Raw genomic sequence first — 21,357 nt, 5'->3', positions numbered from 1 at the left:
TACAGGGATGCACAGAGCAGTGCCTGGCTTTTTATGTAAGTCTGTTGGTGAGACAGCCTATAAAGGCACCTTTCTTTATCCAACCAAAAGGCAGTCAGAAGTCATCTCTCCTTGTGCTTGGAATCTCTAGCTACGTGGCTCTGCTAAAGCAGGCTTTCTGGTCCTGAAATTGTTTACAGTTTCCCAGGGATGGGGAAGATGTGTGAACCTTTATCAACCGCCCTAATGACACTTGGCCTCATTTAAAAGGTTGATTCTGGGGGCTGCAGACCATCCTTTGATAAATCAAAGGGACCTCAAGAAATTCACAGCCTGTTCCAGGGATTCCAAAATGCCTGTTGATTAGTGAAATCAACAAGCCACTGTGGCCAGCACTTTCTAAAACAGAATGAAATACAGGCTAATGGGATGGAGGGATCAGAGTGAGGACACACACACACACACACACACACACACACACACACACACACACTCACATTTGGGATGGAGATTGCCACAGGTAACAGGTATCTGGATGATCCACACAATGCCTAGCAAAGCCCAGGCCACCTGTCCCCAACTCCACATCAGTGGGCCATAGGCATAGCCCTCTCCTATAGAAATGAGAAGCAGGTAGAAGACCCTGGATCATGGTAGACCTTCATGTTCAACATGAAAACAAACAAACAAACAAACAAACAAAACCTAAAGGGGGTAAAAGAGAAGGGAAAGCTGTCTGGAAAGGAGGGTGGAGGAAGCATGAACCTGAAGGGACTGGGTGCTCTGAGCATCAGACATCAGAAGACAGGTGTGTAAAGCTACCTTTCCACTCTATGCACCTTCTGTGCCTCAGATTTCACCACCCTGAAGTGGACACAGTAAAAGGAATCTTGGAGTCAACAGTGACCAGAACACATAGGAACAATCAACACATACATGACCTACACTCGTTCTCCAACACAGTCCCGAGTGTGCGTTGCCTGTTTGTGCAGGTGTTCATATTCAGGATTTTTATAGAGTTTCCAAAGTAAGTAGTAGAGGGGAATTCCAAGAGCATGCATGCATTTCTCCCTTGCCCCAGGTATGCGGTATGCATTAGTGGGTGAATGTGAAGGACGTCTATGCCGGCATTTGTTCACACCTTCATTTATTTGGTTGGCATTTGTCTACTGGGTGCAACATACCAGGTACTGTCCTGGGCTGAGGGATAAGACAGATGAGGTTCTTGCTCTTGCCAAATCCCTCCCTTCCTTGGGAAGCGCAAGGAGCAATGATGTTTAAAGAAAGAATAAATACCATGAAAGCAAACACTGAATGGAGGGATGGAGCACTCAGGCCATCACGAAGAAGGGCGTGGCTTCTATCTGCAAGCTGAAACTCGGGACCAGCATGTGCCACCAAGTACCCTATGACTCTGGAAGCTCACCTTCATTGCCTCCCTATACTGCCCAATGATCCCAGATGTTTGTTTCTATGACAATAGGGGTCTCAATCCCTAAGAGGAAATCAGGCAGTATGATTAAGAAAGGTGAGTGGGAACAGGAAAATTATGGTTTGTACTAGTTTGAGCTCACTTTAGAGAAAGAATAAACCATGCTTTTTCTCAAATAGATCTGTGTGTGTGCATACTCCTGAGAGTGTGTGTGTGTGTGTGAGTGTGTGTGTGTGTGTGTGTGTGTGTGTGTGTGTGTGTGTGTGTGTGTGTTTGTGTGTGTGTGTCAGTGCTATGTGTACAGGTGTAGAATGTTTCTTTTCATTAGCAGAGGTTTTTCTACAGCCAGATTTCATCATTGAGCTCCGGCTGGCTGTCACCTGCCTGCTCATGGCATTAGACCTGCTATCCATGGGAGCCAAGGACTCCTAGGACTCAGAGCCAGGTTGGGCAGGGCTCTGGTATTCCCTGAGGAACAGTGGCTGGGCCAGACTGAGCCCCTTCATAGACCCTGGCCTCGGCCACCAGGCTTTGTCTTTTTTCATTTTTTCACTTGGCTGCATGCTAACCTTGGCTGTCTTTCCTCATCTTTGGCCTTGTTTATGTTCCTGTCCTTTGGTAGCTCTGGAAAACACCAGCAAACCAGAGCTGGCACCTAGTTCTACACAGTAATGTGCAGCCCAGTGTGCACTGAGGATCACATGAGCAGGGTTTGTACACCACATCCTAGCCAGAAAGATCGCATGATTCAGTGGCTCTATTTAATTGATTCGTATATTTAATCATTCAATTACATAATGTGATTTTGTCAAAAAGCTTTATGCAGAATTTTAAACTATAAAACAGATCTGTCAGGGACCTAGAGTCCCCTCTACTCTAGAATATGCTTCTGACAGACCCTCTAAACACACAGGGCTCTTCCTGACAACCAATGCAGAAAGTGTCACCTTGTAGCCACTTCAAACCTCTCCTGTCACAGAAGGGCTAAGGTGGGGAATCCTTGAATCCCAGGCAAGTTTATAGGAGATAGGTGATTTCTTTCACTCAAGCAAAAAAAAAAATAAAAATAAAAATAAAAATAAATACCATGGGAAGGGTGTGGCCTGGGACACAGGAGATTCTGAGTTAGAGCCGAGCTGCATCCTAACCACGAGGCTATGCACACAGGCACCAGGAACATGCCACATAAGACTATGGTGATTTCCTGGGTGTTTTTCTGTGTGCTATGGGTTTCAACACTTTCATTTCACTGAGTGAATCTCAACTGAGTGCCAGTGAAGTAAATGCTGGGCCTGCTGCGAGCCATCCCAGAGTCACAGGTCCTCTTTCCCAGAGAGAGCTTGCCTGGCCTTCTAGTCTCACTGAGTGTTGGATGTAGGGAACCACTGTTAACCCGGAGGCAGCCCCAATCCAGAATGAATGCCCAAGGCTGAATCTTGCATTAATTGACTCTTTGGAAATAGTTTGGTCCCAAATGTTACTGCATGAGAAATAGCTAAGAAGAAAGTGTACTGAGCTGGGAAGCCCTGTGGCATGGGTGTGACAAACAGAGGTGGCCTATCTGTATGTCTCAGTGGGTTTCACAACGTCTCTGGGTCTTAGTGTTCTCATCTGTAAAAGGTCACTCCACAACAATGTGAAAAACAGGCAAGGAAGACAAACCCTATGCAGCACTCAGAATAGTGGCCAATGTTGCACTGTGAACATTGAAATCTCAGCTCTTCCCAGGTCTCCCTTGATCTTCATGTAGCCATTAACTCTTACATTGTCTCTACAGTGAGATTTAAGTAGCTCTCTGTCTGGAATCTGGAAGCTAAGACTCAAAGAACTAAAGGCACTTGCCCACACAGCTGGTCAGTAGCCAGGGATGACACTAGGACACTGATTCCTCTCTGTGTTTGCTTATGTTTTTTTTTTCTCTGCTTGTTTGTTTTATGATGCATTTTTGTGGATGCAGGAGAAATAGGCACTGGGAGAACAGTGGCTTTTGCTGAACATGGGATGCCCAAGCTGACTATGATGAGTCAGGACAGTCATGGACCAAAGAAATGCAAGCTGGAAGGCAGAAGGCTAACCATACCCACAAGGTACCCCAAGAGCCACTCAAGAAGTCTCCCTGGCTGAGAGAAGGCCACAGAAACGCTGGGCAGGGACAAGATAATTGTCTCTTCAACTCTAGATCCACAGGGGATCTAGGCATGTGCATCCCGTTGCTTCTGACCTGTAACCTTCCTTCCTTCACTTACATTTGTTTTTTGTTTTTTTTTGTTTTGTTTTGTTTTGTTTTTTCTTCACAGAAGAACTGCTAGTTCCCAGGATACTAGGTTAGGCCCCGCAGTCTACATTGACTGCTCAGGGTGTATGACCTGTGCTTTTGTAATGTATAGGCATTGTAATACACACCCATTACTGCCCTGCAGTGCCCTAAGGAATTCAGTAAGACAAAAACCGGGGAATCTCCTTGCATATCAAACCCATTTGAGGTTTCTCACCGTTTTGGGACAGACTCTTCTCTGTCGCCAGAGAAACCCAGGACAAAAGACAGAAAACTAGTAGTTTGCTGGAAATGATGCGCCTGCTCTTGGTGTTGGTTCCAGACAGTTCTAGGATGGATAAGAAGGGGCATTTGGAGAGTTTAAGTACTACTCGCTCTCTGTAAGTGGCAGGGTTCAGGTTTGAACCCTAATCTGTCTGAGGAGTCCTAGGTCACTCATTATACTATAAGATCTCCTGGACCTCTCAACACTGGCCAAAGTAGCAACAGAGGGGAGCTGATGGTGGATGCTTGGCCTCTCCTTCCTTCTTAGATCCTCAGGGCTTACAAAGTGCTTGGCACACAGTGGACTCTGGGATGATCCTGTTAGATAGTATTGAATGAAATAATGCCCCATCCCACTGACCGTTCCTGTGCACTTTTGCCACAACCAGGACTCAGCCAAGCCATCCCTGAAGAGCCTTCCGAAGGCATTTGTCAGGTTCCTTCATCTCCTCTGAATGACATACTCATCTCTGGCTGCCAGGATAACAATCCTTGTAATACAGCCTCTTGTCTTTATAAAGGATAGAAAAGCATCTCCCCTCTGCCCAGCCCCCTACTGATCCACTCATTTTCCAACCTCTCCCTGCCAGCAGGCCAAGCTACGGTTGATTAGGGCAATGAGGCTTGCTCCGGCTTCCTCTGTCCCTCCCCAGGTCCTTGGCACTGAGCAGCAGTCCACTGTCTATCAATACTGTCTGGCACCAGAAGAAAGCCCCTCTCCCTTCCTGCACCCAGCATCCAGTTGCCTAGAAACCAGGACAGAAGCCGAGAGCATCTTGGGTTTCTTTTTCATTTCCTTGCCAGGTCTCAAAAGCAAGCAGTTGTTTGTTTTACGCAGAATGTTGTACAGTGGAGGCCTTGCCTTAACCTTGCCCAGATGATTTCATCAACCTGCGTCATGGTGATGCAGACTGACAGGGACAGCCACCGAGGGCTCAGCATCAGTGCCATTTGGTGATCGGTGCACCCGCTCATAATTAACAATGAGTGCTGAACATGGATTGTTTTAGAGACAGCCAGGCTGAGGATCGACCCGTATGTGTGAGTGTGTGTGTGTGTGTGTGTGTGTGTGTGTGTGTGTGTGCCTGTGGGTGTGCCCAGGCACGTGTTAAAATTGGCAGCATTGTGAACTGCAACTCGCTGTAGCCACGTGCAGAAAGGAAGAGAGATTTTTCTTTTCCCAGCAGAACAAAAGCCTGTCTTGAACATCCTTTCTGACTTTGCTAGACGACACCACACAATTCTGGGCAGGGTGAAGGTGCCAAGATTCTGCATGGCTCTTCCTCAGGAAGACCTAGTGGAAAGATGGATCATTTTTACAGGAGCCTGGGAAGAGGTGCAGGTTTAACAGTTACAAATGGGATGGAAGCCACTCCACCCTGTTCCATGCTTAGGACAGGGTCTCTCCTGAATCTCAGGCTGACCTTGGGCTCATTATACAGCCCAGGATGACCTTGACCTTCTCATCCACCAGCTTTCAACCCCAAGATGCTGAAATTGCAGCCAGGAGCAAACATGCCTGGCTTATGTGGTACTGGGGAGTGAAGCCAGGACTCTGTACATACTCTACCAGCTGAGCCATGTTCCCAACCCTCCACTCTGAGCTCTTGTCTTAGCTCTAAGAGGACCAAAGAGTGGTTAGGACCGAGCCTGGCTGATGTCATCTCATGTTCTGTTCCACCTGAATACTGTCCTCAAAGCTTATGGGATTACATCTGTGCTGAAGGGGGACCAAATTCACCCTTGCCAAGGCTCCCTTGTGTACCCAAGTATGACACCTTTTGAGGAGCCCAGAAAGCCAGACTTAATGGAGCAAGCCACTTATCAGGAGTGCTGAGCCATGGACCTGGCTTCTCATTAGGTCTCGGTACCATAAATGTATCCTGGTTCTCTGGACAGGGATGGACCAGCATATTGCCTGAGGTTAGACAGCTAATGAACCTGAACTCCACAATCTGAACTCCATAGCTGACTCAGAAATTCTTATGAAAATACTTCAGCTATCTTCCTGTATCTGCAGAGACCTCCAGGAGTTACAGGCTCCCAGCACAGTAGTCTCTTGGAAAATGCTTATCACAACTGAGTAACTTGGAAGGGAGCAGGTCTGAAAAGAAATCTATTTGCTACGTTTTCATAGTAGCTTCATAGGAAATACTCGGATACACTTTTTTTTTTAATTGATGCAGAATCCCATGTATTCCAGGCTGGCTTTGATGTAGCTCACTTTTGCTTCACCTTCCCCCACCCCCACACCAAGTGTTGTGATTACCCCCATATGCCTGACATATGGGATACTGGGGATCAAACTGGGCCATTGTATGTGCTCGGCAATCACTCTACCCATGGAATGACATCCCAGCCTTGGCCACACTTTACAATGAGAAGTTGAATGGCTTCGAGTTTGGCTGGAACACTATGGTCCTGATTCTCTGTCCCGTTAGTTCCCTGGACATCTTTGTCACTTGTATGGCTATTTAGTCACAGGCCTTTTCTTTAGTAGTGCCTTTTCTCTTTGATTAATAGTTTAATAGGCTATCTCTTATCCATTGTTTACCAATTTCATGCATGTGAGTCTCCCTCTATGTCTGCTTCTCACTCCACCAGGTACTCCAACATGGCTCCTTTGCCCGCTTCAGGTCCTCTCCTTAACATTTTCAAGGCAAAGCGCTTTGAAAATGCCTTCCTCTTAAGGATGGAGAATAGAGTGATTAAGTTCCTAATACTCAGCCTGAGGAGCCACAGGCGTTAGGGTCTAATACTTACTGTACGACTGCAGCCCAGACCCTTTAAACCTCAGTTTCTAATCTGTGAAGTGGGGATGATAAAGGTTCTGAGTTACTGTGCATAATATATGAGTTCACAGGTAAAATGAAAGGAGAGCCCCTTAGGAGCACAGACTCTATAAGACATGGCTCTGTTGATCTTTAACACCCGCTGCAGGCTATGAAGTAGACTAAGGCTACGGGGTAAAGCGGGAGCAGATATCAGATAACCCTGGGTCCTACCTGGGCATTCAGCAGAGGCATTGCTGGCACACATAGTGGGGTCGCACGACTCTCATCTCATGGCGCATATATATTCATTAATTTTTGGCAATCTTCAAAACAGCCCTAGCCTGTAGGGCAAATATCTCATACCTGTTTCTGTTGTATGAAATGCTTCTGTACACAGAAGGTGAGTTCTATACCCCAGAGACACTATGTTATAGAGTCTAATGAAGAACTTCAGATAACAACCTTAGAGAAAAATGAAGCCAGACATGTCGTGTACGCCTGTAATTCCAACACCCAGGCCGCTGAGGTAGGAGGACTGGGACTTTGAAAATATTCTTGGCTACATGAGCCAAGGTTGAGCCATCCTGGGCTAGAAAGGACCCTATCTAGAGAGAGAGAGAGAGAGAGAGAGAGAGAGAGAGAGAGAGAGAGAGAGTGAGATTAAGACCTCTTGCCTCTCTTCCAGAGAACACAGGTTCAATTCCCAGCATGCACATGGTGAAGCAAGTGCTATGAGGAACAGGGTCCTCACTGCATCTCCACCGAAGCCTTCATCTTGAACTTCCCCACCTCTGGAGCTGTGAGAAAGAGGATTCTGTTGCTCATAAGTCACCCTGCTAGCGCTATATTGTTACAACAGCCCCAATGAACTAAGACAGTGAGGAGGCTCACAAGTGACTCTAACTCCATTCCAAGAGGGTCCAATGCCTTCTTCTGGCCTCTGTGGACACCAGGCATACATGTGGTACATGGACTTACATACAGGCAAAATACTCATAAACCTAAATAAATCTTCTCAGACACTGAGAATCAGGGGGTTCAGTCCACACAGGCAAAGGGCAGACCAAAGGGAATATCAAACAGATGAAGCAGACTCTCTCTCTCTCTCTCTCTCTCTCTCTCTCTCTCTCTCTCTCTCTCTCTCCCTCTCTCTCTCTCTCTCTCTCTCTCTCTCTCTCTCTCTCTTTCTCTCTCTCTCTCTCTACCTCCCTCCCTCCCTTCTTCCCTTCCTCCCCCCCTCTCTCATGCTTGCAGGTCTGTGTGTATGTGTGTGTGTGTGTGTGTGTGTGTGTGTGTGTGTTTGTGTAGATTGGACTAAGCTTTATTGTCTGGACCAGCTTCCATAATCCTGTGGCCTCCCACAGCAGGGACTGGGTACCATCTATATGCCTGTGCTTATTGCCTGGGGCAGGCGGCTAATGCTGTAAGAAAAACCAGTCTTCCTGTCCCTTGACTCTTCCAGAAGTCCAGTCACCTTGTCACACACACGTCCTGTCAGTCTGTACCCATTTCACGTAGCACCTGTTCCATAGAAAGATTAACCCTTTCAATTCCCCCTTACCTTCCTCATCCCAAACCAGCCCCCATTAAAAATTGGCAAAAAGGCTAACTTACTATGTTTCCCTTCTTGGGAAGCTAATTTGCATTTTAATACAAGCTTCCTGGCACCTCAAAGACCGTTAGAGACACATAAAGGATCAAGTCTAATGGTGTGAGCCTTAGGTGCCAAGACCTAACATCTGGGCTCATAATTTTAAACATATGGCACACTTCAGCGTGTGCCATCCACCAGCCGGCTGTGCCGTTCCTGCCGCCCTGAAGCATAAGTCCCCAGCATCTTCTCCATGCACCAACTTATTATCCGCCGTCGACTGAAGGCAGTTGCCTCGATGGGGGAAGGGACTTTGGATTAACTGCTGTTGGTGGTGACAGCTGCCATGTGCTAAGAGCCACACACTGCCAGGAGCACTCCGACATCTCACTGCCTCCCGGTAAAGCTATTGGATGGGCAGAACAGTTCCCATTTTACAGATGAGAAGACTGATGCTCAGAAAGGCCAAATACCTTATTTGGTGTCTCAAACTCGAAGGACTAGGGGTGCAGCCCAGTTGATCAAGTGTTTGTTCAACATGCATGAGGCTTTGGGTTCAATCCCCAGCGGTTTGAACTAGGTGGGGTGGCAGACGTCTGTAAAAACAGCATTTGGGAGGTGACCACAGCACCCTCCAGGCCCCTGTAGTGGACCTAGCAGTGGAAGGTCCCTGTGCCACTCTAACTATCCAAGGAGGAAGTTGACCATGATTTTTCTCAGGCTACAGTCTACACTCAAGCTCAGCTATGTCTCCGGCCACAGCTCCTTGATTAACCATGTTACTTTTGGCCAGTCATCCTAACCTGCAGGAGGGGAAGGGCCCTTTTCTCATCTGACAAATGAAGCCACTGGCCTGGAAAATCGCTAAGGTGCCTCCTGGGGTTTCTACACGGACCCTCGCCCCACCCCAAGGAGGAGATCAAGGAGAGGAGCCAGCCTGGCCGGCCTCCCATCTGGACTCCCAGGGTTTGTTTACCCTCGGGCTCTCTGGAAACACAACAGCTTGACCAGATGGGCTGCCCCACTATGAGCTGGGCTTCGTGACAGGTTGGGGAGCCGAGGTTCTGGTGTCTCCAAAGGAGGGAATTAGTCCTGGGCTGCTGAGGCCTGCCAGCTCACCCCTGAATCACGGAGCTGCTGGCGTCCTTGGGTAGACTGCGAGAGGCACCTGCGAGCCCGCAGAGCCCCACGGAACAGAGCTTGTTTGCTGCCTCTGCTGCCTTTTTACTTCATTATCTCTGCAGTCTGAGGGAGGCCAGGCTGGAGCTTTGATCTCTGCTACAGCGAGATGGGGATATTTAGCAAAGTTTCCCAAGCTCAGGTGGGCGGTGCCACGTTCACTGCTTTGCTCTCAGAAGTTTGCTTTCACGTTCACTGTAATGCTTTCAGAAGTAATTCGTCGCCTGTGCAGGGAAGCCAAAGGCTTGCAACTTTACTCTGCAAGCCCCTTCAGATGGTGTTTAGCAGACTGTAGTCAGGAACACTAGCTACCTCAGACAGTCCCAAGAAGGGGAGGTTAGGTCTTGTCTCCCCTGTATATGGATAGAGCCAGTTTTAGTGTTGTTACAATTAGCGAAGGGACAGTGAACACCATTCATGAACTGGGGGTGCCTGCTTGTTTTCCTGAACTAGCTGAAAGGGTGTCTTTTTCACTTCTAAATTTTTGAGCGATATCTGGAAAGTACTAAAATGTTATTTCAAACTGGGGATTGTATCTGGGCTTCTGTTTTGAAAAGCCTGAAGGTAGCTGGAAATCGTTGCTCCTGATGCAGAGGGGGGTGATTTGCCCTCTAGTAACTGAGAGGAAAGGATCCGCCTTGGACGCACTAACAACTCAGAAGCAGCTACAGGAGCATGGGAGGCTTAAGGCCAGCCTGGTAAATTTAATAAAACTCAGACTCAAAAAATTCAATTAGGGTCAGAGACACAGCCCAGTGGTAAAGCACTTGCCAACACACAGGAAGCCCTAGGTTCAATTCCCAGTACTACGAGCCCCAAATCATAAATACATTAAGGACATGGGGAAGAGAAGAAAGGGATACTTCAGTAGTGCCTAGACTGAAAGAAATGCACAAGCTAGGTGTGTGTGTGTGTGTGTGTGTGTGTGTGTTTTTGTGTGTGTATGTGTATCTTTGTGTGTGTGTATGTATGTGTGTATATGTATGTGTGTATATGTGTGCGTATGGGTATGTATGTGTGTATATGTGTGTGTATGGGTATGTATGTATGTGTGCATGTATGTGTGCGTGTACATGTGTATGTATGTATATGTATATATGTATATATATGTGTGTGTGTGTGTGTGTGTCTGTGTGTGTCTGTGTGTGTCTGTGTGTCTGTGTCTGTGTGTGCCCATTTATCTTTCTGAGGGGCAGTCGCTTTCTTGTTCTGGGTTTGGGCTTACCTTGGAAGCTCTGAGCAGCTGAGGCAGAGCGAGGCTCTGTGTGGAGAATCTCAAGTGTGAGAACTGAGTAGGTAAACAGCTCACGGGAGCCCAACAGCAGTGTTACCTAGTGTGAACCTGATTGCTCCCAATGGAACCCTCTCGAACACAAGCCAGATACCCAGTCCTCCCAGCCCCAGCTCCCCACTCCCTTGGGCTACTGGCTATGATTGTTGTTGTTGTTTTTTGGAAGATGATGTTGAGATTAGCAGCACTGCTTAGTTTAATGCTCCATTTGTGCTCACTCAGGGAAGATCAGCAGTACTCGAAGGCGGCTTCTGGCAGAGATGGTTCTTGGAAATCACTGTTAACATCCAGCTTGGGTCTTGTGTGTTGTGAGGCCCGAGTGGGCAGCAAGAAACAGCAGCAGGCAGCACGCTGCCCAGGACAGGCGAGCCCCAACAGAGCCTGTGCTCTCCCCTGCAGGGCATGAAGCACCCCACCTGAATTTACAGCCTCTTCAGCTCACTGCGCCTCAGGAAACCTTGAAGGGTCTGGAGCAGGGCCAGGGGAGGGAAAGCAAATGATGGAGAGGTGGGCAAGGTGTGCAGTGAGCACTAGCAGACGAGCCAGATTAAGTCTTTGCCTCTGGAATGATGAAGACCTAGGCACCCTGGATCTAAGCCCAGAAATATGCATGGTGTGTGTGTGTGTGTGTGTGTGTGTGTGTGTGTGTGTGTGTGGAACATGTCCCACATACGGAGCTTCCTTCCACGTGACTTGATATCAGACATGGTGTAGCAAGGTCTGACACGTGCACGGAAGTTCAAGAGTAACATCGACATCTCCCGGCACCCACTGTGGGTGAGGGAGGCTCCCCTTTGCCTGATTCTGGGGACAGAGAGGCAAAAGGACATAGTCCCTTCTATCAAGGAGCCGGCAGGGGTTCAGAAACATGGTGGTTCTTGTCTTGGTGCAGTTTTGCTGCGGTGGAGTTTTACACAAGCACCCCCAGGGCCAGGGGTTTAGGAGCATGCAGGCCTAGAGGGAGGGAGACAGTGGGCCCTGGTAGATGGAGGACAACAGCTGACTGAGAGTCACAGATGGGCAGTAAGGATATGCCAGCTAACAGAAGATTTCGTCTTCCCCCCATCAGCAAAGCACAGTGGCTTCAACTTCCTGTCCCACCAGCCCTACACAGGAAGTGCTGCTTCCCTCTCTGGTCTAGCCTGTACCTTCTCTACTGGGCAACATCTCCTTTCCCAAGAAGCCTCTGGGAGTCATCCCCACCCTCTTCTCTATCCCCTAGTGGGAGATCCTTTGTCTGTGCTTGCATGCCCTGGAAATGCACTGGGTACATCCACATTACCACCCAGCCTTGTGAATTCAAGGAGAAGAAGAGAGAGATAAAGGAAAGAGAAACAAGGAAATCCTCTCTCTCCTCCACTGTGACTTCAAGACTTGCCAGGAGACTCTGCTGCAGGACCCCAGGCCCAGCCCTTTCTTTGTTAGAATCCTCCTTCTCCAGATTTCTTGCCTGTCTCACCCCCATCCTGTCTCACCCCCATCCCTTCCATTCTTGCTCACGTGCGGCAACCTCCCATGCCCACCCTGCCTGAGTAAAAACCTGACATTCTTCTTCTAATCTGAACTCCATCCGCTCCCCTGAGCCCTCACTGATGTGACATGCTAGGATTTCCTCCCCGTTCTTGTCTGCTGTCCTTCTATTGATCGTCCATGACAAGGCACACTTACCTGATGTTTACAGTAATGTGTCTTTAGGCTCCATGCACAGCTCTGGTGCATAGAGAGGCTTAGTTAATGGCTGTCAGGTGGATGCTCAGGATAAAGATGGTGTGGTGTGTCGAGTGCTTAGGGTACCAGTCCCTGAGAAATACTAGCAGTGGCTATCTCTTGCCTTTAGTGGGAGTTTCAAGTCCCTCCTGCCTCATCTGAGCTGCGTGCGGTTTCAAGGAAGAAGGATGGCTGGCCTAAGGACAGGGCGGTGACCATTCTGTATCTCTTAACTACAGCCAGCTCTGGACAGCTGAGAAAGTGTCAATGTGACCTGTCATCTAAGAGGGATATACGATGCTCTGACTGCCCATGATGCTCCTGAATGTAGTCTCCCCTCCCCCAGCCTTAATGGTTCCACTGTTTACACCTGGATGGAGCTTGCCACTCAATCGTTCTGCCACACCCACTACTGCTGGAGCCTGCCGCTTTCCTGTTCCGAAGCCATCCACGTGGTCACCCTGCTACTGGACTCCGAGATTATTTGGCGGGAATCGGGCCCCCTTCCCCTGCTTCATAACTGCGTGCGGAATAGTAAAATTGAGCTTTGATCAGAATGTTTGTCTTAGCTGCATCCTTTTCTCACCCGCCTAGCCCTTCTTCTCTTCCAGGTTTCCAAAATGCCTTTCCAGACTAGAACCCAGGCTGTGATCTGCTGGCCAGACACAACGCCTGAGTACTGTTCTATTTGGAAGGGCAGGAAGAAGCCCGTGAGAGGAGGATCATGGACACCTTCCTGGGCCTGACTGGGATCCTCTACTGATTAGATCGAGTGATAAGAACTGGTCAAGTGGGCTGGAGAGATGGCTCAGTGGTTAAGAGCACTGACTGCTCTTCCGAAGGTCCTGAGTTCAAATCCCAGCAACCACATGGTGGCTCACAACCATCCATAACAAGATCTGATGCCCTCTTCTGGAGTGTCTGAAGACAGTTACAGTGTACTGACATATAATAAATGTTTAAAAAAAAAAGAACTGGTCAAGTAGGGCAGGGACTCCAAAGCAGCAGTTCTGAAAATGTCCTTGCTGGAGCCCAGGGACCCCCAGGAGAAAGCGCCTTTTCCTGTCTCTTTGTTGCTTCCTAAATAAGCTGCTCTGCTTAAAGCTGTGACTGCCGGATGGAAACAGAGAGATGCCCCTGAATACCTGGTTGGGCCAACTGGATGGGCCAACCCACCTCTCTCCCTATCCTCATCCCATTTTAAGGCAGGAGTCCTTTAAACCCCACTCCCCAGACTAGCATCACGATGTTGCCTGCTTACTGAGCCCCTCCTGTTGTAAGGGGTGATCTGGTCTTCTCCTTCTCTCCACCCTCCTTCTCTCCACTCTCCTTCTCTCCACTCTCCTTCTCTCCACCCTCCTTCTCTCCACCCTCCTTCTCTCCACTCTCCTTCTCTCCACCCTCCTTCTCTCCACTCTCCTTCTCTCCACTCTCCTTCTCTCCACTCTCCTTCTCTCCACCCTCCTTCTCTCCACTCTCCTTCTCTCCACTCTCCTTCTCTCCACCCTCCTTCTCTCCACCCTCCTTCTTAAGCTCTGACCTATGGACCTGTAATAAACTTCAGTTTAAAACTTGCCGTCTTGTGAACTGTACATTTCCTTCTTTGAGTCCTTGAGACAAAACTCTAGAAGCCACTGGCTCAGGGCAGCTTGGTGGCCATGAGTTTCCAGAACCCTACCTCTCTGAGAAGGATCCTTCACACTCAAGGACACCCCAATATTCCTTCATCATTGCCAGAGCCACCCTTGATGCTCCACTGGAAGCCACAAAACCAAAGACCAGGATAACAGGTAGGAGGACACTAGTGCACAGTTCATAGAGACCACACAATTGCTGTCCCCAAAAAACATATTGCTGTAAGCTCAATCTGTCAGTGTCACTAAAGCATGAGCCTGAGACACAGCTCTAAGTGTCAGCCTACAGCAGCCTGCGGAGTTTTCAGAAGCCTCTGTTTGTGTAGATGGGATAATTCACTGCAGAAATGAACTCCAATAGGACCAGCCCCAAGCCGAGCCAGAGCATGTCTGGAAGAGGTTTGAACACGTGTGTAAGTGCGGGGTTAATATAAAGAGAAATACTTGGGGAAAAGGATAAGGCATACCCTAGTGTATATACGGGCTTCTCAAGGGAGAGTCGCTCCTGGATGTCTTCACTATAACCACGTGTCTGACTTCATTGGGCTCTCAAGTTACATCTCAGAGGCTCGCTAAGGAGCGTCCATGAGCTACAGGGTGATTTCTGACTTGCACTGAATGGGATTATGGCTGATAACTTAAAACCCTAAGTTGTAAGGTTGGATGGGAAGGTAGGATGGCTTTGCTGCAAAAATCAAAGTTTACAGTCTCGTATGTGAGGTTCCCAGAAAAATGTCAGGGTTGTGTCACCTGGTTTCCCATCTTTCTGTCCTGCCTACGCCCCATGGCAGGTCAGACCCCCCGCTCAGAGAACTGGATTTGCCCCTATTCACATCTAATACAGAAGAATGACACTTTCGCAGTGTCTGCCACAAGAAACCTCATGGGACTCCATCAACAATGTCATCACTTTTGTAATGAGCAAGAGTCCCCTTGGCAGGTGCTTATCAGCCAGCCAGTTTCTACGAGACTCTACCTCAGGGCTTCCATAGGTGGGAAAGCTACCTGAAAGCTGCCTGCCTTGCGTTTACTGTGATCTGACTGACACATCTCAGCAATGGCTGTTGCTCCCCGTCTTAGCCTTCAGAGACGGTTCCTTGTTGAGGTAGTCCTGAGGAAAGAAGGTCACAAGCTCCGAGAACAGAACATGAGCCTGACATCCCATTGCAGCCTTCGTGCCAGCACTGTGCCATGTTGTCTCCTTTCTTCCCTGGCAAAGACCCTTTCAACCTAGGGCCAAATGAACTTTGTAACACAGTTCTCAAATCCCACCCATCTGTTCACCTCTACCTTCTTCCTGTTCCTCTCACCTTTCCTTTACGCTTTACCCCACCCCATCTCTCCCATGCTCTTCTCTCCCCTTTCCTTTGCCTCTTTTCTCTTTTTTAATGTTTGCTATTCCATTATTATAAAGATTTTGAACATCATCTTGGTAGGTATTCACTACAAAATAAAATTTAAAAAAAACGACAAAAACTTCATCAATGGTAAACACACATATTAAATATTAAATATTAAATGTATAATATATGCCTGTATGTCTGTGCACCATGTGTGTGCAGCACACACAGAAGCCAGAAGAAGGCAGTGGATCTCCTGGAATTAGTGTTATACAAGTTTGTAAGTCACCATGTTGGGGGCTAGAACCAAACTCCAGTCTCTGGTAGTGCAGCCAAGGCTCTTAACCACTGAGCCAGTTCACTAGCTCCTGTATAGGTACAGGGTTTCTCATCCCCTCATTTTCTGAGATGAAAATGGGCCTTGCAGCAGTCTAGCTGCCCTTCATACCTCAGGCCACTTCTGTTCTCTTGGGGTCATGAACTGCACTCCTGTGTTGTTGAGTCTGGAAGAATTCTCTAAAAAGGGCATCCAGGTGGAACAGAGTTGGATCCCACTTAAAGGTGAACAGAAAAAACTGAGTCCACAAAGCCACCCCAATAATAAATTATTTTTTAAAGACCCTAAAGAACATTGTCACGTGAATCAAAGCTCATTACAAACTCCTGTTTTCTCTCTGGATGGAATCCTGGCTGGGTCATGGAGCTGAGGGCCCCTACTTGTGAATTTCTCCTATTCTTGGATGACGGATCTGGGAAACTGGAAGTACCACTCTCTGTGGCAGTAGAACTCCTCCTGGCTCTATGGGACTTAAGCTTTTCCTTCATGGTTGCCTCTGGCCTTTGCCCTCAAGATTCACTTTCCTTGATCTCTGGGGAAGCCAGGCCAGGGCTCTGCTTTCTTTCTACCCAGTCACATTCCTATGTGTGGACCTAGGGTCATCTGCCTTCAAAACTGCTGGAAAACCCCCAATGTGGCCACTCCTGGCTGCAGTTGCCATAGTGACAGACACTTGCAAAAATTTTTTTCTCTACTTTTATCCCAAATCCTCAGAAGATGCTAGGGGAATGTCTGCTTATGGTCTGGGGTTTGGCCCAGTTTATTATCATCCTTCTTTTTTGAGGGTGTCTTATGGAGGACCAGCAAGATTCCACATGGATATTATCAAGACACCAGTTCTGTACGTCTTTCTCCTTCACTGCTGTCCTCCCTCCTTCCTTTCCTCCTTCCTTCTTCTTTCTCTCTTCATCTTTTCTCCTCATTCTTCTCTTCTTCTTCTTCCCCCTCTTCCTCCTCTTCTTGTCTATGCCCTGTTTTCAGTACACCCCCAAATAACCCTCGATTTTCAAAAGCCAACCCAAGCATGTGCATGTGCCACAAAAATCTTTAAAATGAGAAAACAAAAAGAACCCTGTGGAGGAAAAGAAGCATTTGATTGTGGGATAAAATCCTGGAGGATTCCCAAACCTAAAACCACCCCAATCATGGAGGCAGGGGGATGGTTTGTGCTACTTGAAGACTCTGTCCTTTCTGTAGGCATGTATTCCAATATCCACGCCAGAAATGTCAGGGGGCCTAGGATCTGGTTTTGAAGACATTTAGCCAAGAAAGAAAGGCTCAATGAGGCAAAGGTGGCATGATCTTACTCATGAGGACATGAGTCCTTACTCCTGGGGCACAGCTCAAAAATGACACCGCTGCCCCTTCTTTGAGTATCCCTGAGTCTCATTGTCAAAACCTGTAATGACAACAACATAAGGTGTGCTGAAGTGCTCACGAGGAACGTTGGTTCTCTCACATTTCTGGTGTGACTTGACATTATCTTTTCAGGCTATTCTTGTGACAACATCTTCTCTGATTTGAGCTGTAGGGTCCCTAGAGAGCTGAAAATCTACTTCCTCTTTTCCCTGTGTGTCTCAGTCTCCAGACTGCAGGGGAGTGCCCTCCTTCTCCAGTATCAGCCAGTGGGACAAAGGCCAAGAGACCCCTGACTGCTCCTCTCCTCTCCTTCAGGTCTCAGCCTCAAAACCCCTACCACCCCTGTAACTGAACACTTAAAGCACGATGCACACACAAAAGATCTTTCTTGAATCCTGCACATAGGGCCTGTGGAGACACCAGCACGGACAGTCTCCTTTGTTCTTGGTTGCTAGGCATTCTCTTGCTTATGAGTACAATATTTACTTGTATTTATTTTATTTGCTCTTGTATTTGAAGAGTCTGGGCAGAGCCCAGAATGTTGATGCTGGGGATTTTCAGAGGATAAAGTATTCTGGGAAGCAGTTGGTCTAGGCCTGTACCTCGGTTAGAGTTCTTTCCCACCCAAGGTCAAGGTCCTAAACTAGGCTTGATCTCTGCTGAAAGCAGCTAATATGGGATTTCCACATGGAAATGGCACAGGAAACTTCACAAGCTGCACAGAAGACCCAACTGATCCTCTACCAGCCCCGCATGTACATCGGGTAGGGATCGAGAATGGTTTCATATAGATAGCCATCTTATCGAAGATAGCAGTAGCCAAGCAAAGGACAGAGGTCCTGCTCGTTATCAATCTATAATCTCTTCTAGTGGCACCTGCCAGATGGCATTTGGCATGAGAAACAGCGTCCTGCCGTTGGAAAGCATAGACTCCCAGAATTAATTATAAGGAAAATTGGCAGGGTGCAGGCAGGACAGACACAGGTCAGACAAATCCTGAACCCCAATTTTAGGGATCAAGAAAAGGAAGTCTTTAGGGAAAGTGCTAGGTGAATACACAGGCTCAAAGCTATAAGTCATGAACACACTAGTTTAAGAAAGGGACTAAGGGAAAGCAGAGGCCAGGGTACCTGAGGTCTAAGAGATGTGATGAAAGATGCGGGAGGCTTAGACCATGGAGAAGGAAGACTTGGCCAGGCAAGACATATGGGGAGTAGGCCATAGTCTCTCACATGTCTGAAAGCATGATGGTGTGTCTGTTAGCAATCTTCTAGATGAGCATGACAAGAAGCCTAACTCTCACTAGTTTGCGCAAAATGACAATATAATCCTCAAACTGAAAAGGTATATCTCCAGTCCCGGGTACAGCTTAACCCAAGAGTTCATAAAACATCTTCATTTCTCAGCTCCTTTATGCTCCCTCGTGGTGGCATTGCTCTCAGACTTCATGCAGGAAATCAAGATATGGCCAGCAGTCCCAAGGCCCACAGTCTTTTGGCTTAGAGTCTGTGTGTGTGTGTGTGTGTGTGTGTGTGTGTGTGTGTGTAGTGGAGGGAGAACACATCTCATCTTGTTAGCCTTTCAACATGGTCTAGGATTTGCTCTGATGGGAACAAACACGGGTATTTGTCTACCCCTGAAGCATTAACTGTCAACAGAGATCGGAACTATGTTAATAGGCCATGCTGAGTCATCTTCTCAGAGAGAAGGAAAGAGTTGTTGTTCAGAGAAGATGTGGAGGTGTGCTAACAGAAGAGAGGTGCTTAGGAGTCCATGGGACACCTGTAAGGAAGGGCCACCACAGAGATGCTAAGCAGTGAGGGTTTTGCATCATCTCCCTGTAGGGGCTAAATGGGCTAAATGGGGCGCAGAAGTGCACAATGAGGGAATTAAGTCAAGGAAACCTACCTCCGTTCACTCTGGAGAGCCCATGGTGCTCCAGGTGTTCTGGAAGGGACTCAGGAGGTCCCACCCATTTCTGCCCCAGGGTGCCTGGAGTCCTCTGATGAACAGATGCCTGCTTTGTAGGCTCTGTGTGCAGATTCAAGCCTGGGGGCTGAAGGTGACTAATGTGATTCGTCAGCTAGAGATGAAGTGTACAGGAGCCTCAGTAGGTATCTGCAAGGAGTTTCTGCCTGAGGTGAGTCATCCAGGAAGTGAATAAGGGCCTTACCAGCCATGACTGAGCTCTGCGAACCTGTCCTGGAGGCCCTAGTGAAGAGACTCATGCTCAGTGAAGAGGAGCTCTCTGGTCCCCCGCAAATCAGAGTCTCCTGTACAGCTTAAAACAAGAAGTGCTATTTCTTGAGATTGGAGAGATAGCTCAATGATGGGTAGGTAAGAGTGCCTGCTGCTCACACATGAAGACCAGAGTTTAGATCCCAGTACTCTAGTAAAAAGCTGGGTGTGGCTATGCATTGCTAAGCTGTGGGGGCTGAGTTGGGAGATCTCTGGGTCCTAGCACCAGTTTCAGCCAGGGTCCCTGCCTCAAGAGAACTAGGTAGAGAGTAATTGAACCCCTGACATCTTCCTCTATCTCTGGTGTTTATGCAACTTTGCCCACACACCAAAGGGGAAAACAATGGCTTATTTCTGCCTGGTTCAATGGCTCTCAGCCTTCCCTGTAGGAGCTCCTTTTGTCCAGTAGGGATGTGGCAGTAGAGGAGGGTCTGCTTGCCCCAGCCCTATTTCTCTCTTGCTGGGAAGAAATTTTCCTTAACCCTTTTCCTGCTTCTTCCACAGGCCAGCTGTCGTCCTCCACTGGAATACAAATAGAGGAATCAGAAGATAAGGAGGGAGGCCCACAGACGGTGGGAGAAGGAAGACAGACTAAATAAATGCCTTGGAGGAAAGCCAACAGGATTGTTCCTGTTTCGTCTGCAAGGCAAAGCCAGGGAATGAACAGGCCGAGCTTACCTGGCAACAGCAAGACAAGACAAGCAGAGGCTCAGGCCTGGGGGCTAATGGGGGGGGGGGGTGAGCATCATCATTTTGCGGAAACAGTGGTATTCTTCACTATATTGATGTCACTTTGATGGAAATAGTTTATTGTTTCATATAGTGCTGTGCCTCTTGCCGCTTGGCATATGGCAGAATTATTCCTTGTTTTGTTTTGTTTTGTTTTGGTCTGGGGGCTGTCATTGTGTGTATCAGCTATGACAAGTCCTTCTGGAATGTACAAAGTCCAAACAACTCTAGGCCTATTTTCTTGCTTTCTTAAGAAAATGACTAGGGAACATTTAAAAACTAGGAACAGTGGGAATGTCCGCAGCCAGATAAATGGTCCTGTTGTCCCAGTGTTTGTATTTTCCCAAAATGTGTGTGTCGAAATCAGGACCCCACAAGGCAATGGTATTAGGGGCCGAGGCCTTAGGTCGTGAGGTCAAAGCATTCATGATTGAGACTAGTGAATAAAGGAGTGTTCAGAGAGTTCCCTTGTCCCTTAGCGTAGTCCCTTCTCAGGTGCTGACTCGGCTTTCACCTTGCTCTTTGGCTTCTCACTGCCAGAACTGTAGCAAGTCAATTCTTCTTGCTCATACACACCCACCCCACCCCCCACAGTTTATAGTGGTTTGTCACAGAAACCTGGAAACACTGCAGAATGTGGGGTGGCTACCACAGCACACAAGATGCTCACAAACTGGAGGCTCGCAAGAAAAAGAGGTCAACTCAGAGAAGCTTGCCAGAAGAATTAAATAAAAGCCATTTTGATTAGAAGACATAATCTACCTGTCATTGTAGAGGACATGACCTAGTGCAGCAGTTCTCAACCCACAGGCAAAGCTCTGTCTCCAAACATATTTACATTACGATTCATAACAGTAGTGAGAGTACTGCTATGAGGTAGCAACAAAAATGACTTTATGGTTGGGGATCACCACAATACAAGGGACTCTATGAAAGGTTTCCAGCATTAGGAATGTTGAGAGCTACTGCTCTAGTGTCTGGGAAATCCCAAGGAGTACTCCGAATAAGAGCTCATGATGTGCCCAGCAAGCCACAGAAGATAGAAAACAAGTCATCTACATACTAGCAGTGAACACTCTGAAAATCACTCTAATCCTATTCATAAGGATTCCAAAGAATAAAATGTTTACAATAAATTAAACAAACTGATGCAGACGTGGAAAACTATAGAACATTATTAAAGACTTAAGTGGGGTTAAATTCATTGAAATGTGGCTCATTGTCATGG

General features: G+C 47.8%; 2 long non-coding RNA genes across 2 annotated transcripts in view; one reads left to right on the top strand and one right to left on the bottom strand.

Moving 5' to 3' along the window:
* The window catches only part of Gm33323, a 28,401-nt gene extending 9,076 nt beyond the window's left edge, over positions 1 to 19,325 (bottom strand). The window contains exon 1 of the long non-coding RNA XR_378523.4: positions 19,071 to 19,325. This is a non-coding gene — a long non-coding RNA (predicted gene, 33323). The remainder of the gene's footprint in view (positions 1 to 19,070) is intronic.
* Positions 19,282 to 20,019, top strand: Gm33398. The gene is made up of 2 exons (XR_378524.3): positions 19,282 to 19,495; positions 19,905 to 20,019. It is a non-coding gene; the product is annotated as a predicted gene, 33398 (long non-coding RNA).
* The last annotated feature ends 1,338 nt before the right edge of the window (positions 20,020 to 21,357 follow it).

Source organism: Mus musculus, chromosome 7, assembly GCF_000001635.26.
Source record: "Mus musculus strain C57BL/6J chromosome 7, GRCm38.p6 C57BL/6J".
In the NCBI taxonomy this organism is placed as follows: Eukaryota; Metazoa; Chordata; class Mammalia; order Rodentia; family Muridae; genus Mus; species Mus musculus.
The sequence above is the reverse complement of the archived record's forward strand: the minus strand, read 5'-3'. Positions and strand labels throughout refer to the sequence as shown.